This window comes from Carlito syrichta, unplaced genomic scaffold (genome assembly GCF_000164805.1).
Source record: "Carlito syrichta isolate Samal-C Ts95f unplaced genomic scaffold, Tarsius_syrichta-2.0.1 Scaffold313721, whole genome shotgun sequence".
NCBI classification, from domain to species: domain Eukaryota; kingdom Metazoa; phylum Chordata; class Mammalia; order Primates; family Tarsiidae; genus Carlito; species Carlito syrichta.
This window is the reverse complement of record NW_007257817.1, coordinates 25,652-27,190: the sequence shown is the minus strand read 5'-3', so window position 1 is coordinate 27,190 and position 1,539 is coordinate 25,652. Positions and strand designations below refer to the sequence as shown.

The 1,539-nt window shown below is 49.1% G+C and overlaps 1 pseudogene; it reads right to left on the bottom strand.

Annotated features, from left to right (window-relative positions):
- The window catches only part of LOC103273127, a 7,803-nt pseudogene extending 6,675 nt beyond the window's left edge, over window positions 1–1,128 (bottom strand).
- Between the last annotated feature and the right edge of the window lie 411 nt (window positions 1,129–1,539).

Genomic DNA, 1,539 nt, shown 5'->3' with positions numbered 1-1,539 from the left:
ATGTTTTGAACTATCATCCAATGAATATCTTCTAGATTTCTGTAAAGAAAAGGTTTTGCATTTGCTGCTTAGAGCATATGTGGTCTGAAGACAGCCGCATGGGCATCACCTGAGAACTTACCAGAGGAGCAGAATCCCAGGCATGCTGGATCAGAATGAGCCTTTTCACAAAGTCCACAGTTGACTTATCAAAGTTTGAGAAGCTCTGCTCTATGGCTGAGTGTGCATCCACATTTCTTTATCCGAATTTTTTTTGGAATCCAGCCTCAGTTTCTCCCTATCTCATCCCTAAAATGGAAGCTACATCACCAAGTCATAAAGTTTGCAATAGAATTTCCATCAGGCTATAGCTTCCTTGAATTGTACCCCACATCTTTAGAATACAAAAATTAAAAGTTAAATAAAGAAATCCTCAAACAACCAGAGCTTGCACCCCAGATTATAGCTCTAGAGCCAGCCTGATGGAGGAGGCAGGACCCTGATGGGTACCCCTGCTCTGTGGTAGATTTGACTCCCTGAGTGCCCAGGCTGGGGGCTGGCTGCCCTGCCCTAGCACCATGGCTCAGACTGGGCAAGGCATACAGAATGCACAGGATGAAGTCCACCCCCCGCCCGGGTACCTCAGTGTCAGCCCCACACACAACACCCTCTCACCCTTGCTGACAGCTCCAGAGAGCACTTATGTCTGTAAGTGTGGGTACATAGCCTGTCCCAAGAGCCCCAGGCTCACCATGAAGGCCTTGGACAGTGGCACTGAGTACTGAGGCCGGCAGAGAGAGGAGAAAAGAGCAAGCTGGCATGAAAGATGAGAGAGGAGGTCTGGAGCTACAGGAAGGAGGGGCAGGGAGTCTGGCTCTGTGGTCCCAGGTGTGCTCCCTAATGAGGAGCTGGTACAGTGGGGCAGACTCAGGGGGTTCAAGCAGCAGGCAAAGAGGCATGTACCTACTGTGGTTGACGCTCCTCAGAGGTCACTGATCGTGATTCTGAAAGACAGTATGAAATCAACATGGCAGTTCACACACATACTTGGGGCAGGCCTGAAGGTGGACTTCAAAATCAGCCTGGGAGACAGCAAGTGAGGTTACCAATGGCCAGGCCCACTGCAGCATCATGAACGGTAATGTTCATCAGGAATTCTGGACTCTGTCATGGGCGCCATCACTGTAGCTAAGCTTTTGGATAGAGAGAAAACCCCTGCTTACCTTTTAATTGTTTAGGCGACAGGTCAGGGCAGCACCCCCAGAGCTGATACTTCCACTGGAGCCCATCATTCTAAATGAATTATCACAGAAACAGAGAACTGAACACGCGCTCACTTATAAATAGAAGCCAGACATTGGGCACAAGGATGGGAACAACTTCCTTGTTAGGAGGGAGGGGCAGAGGAGGTAAGGCACACAAAACCACCCACTAGGTACCATGTTCGCTAACGGGGTGGGGGCTCCTCAGAAGCCCAGCCTTGTCTTCGACACAATTTACTTACATAGTAAATCCTCACATGTGCCCCATGATTCTGAAATAAAATAAAGCAGTCATCAT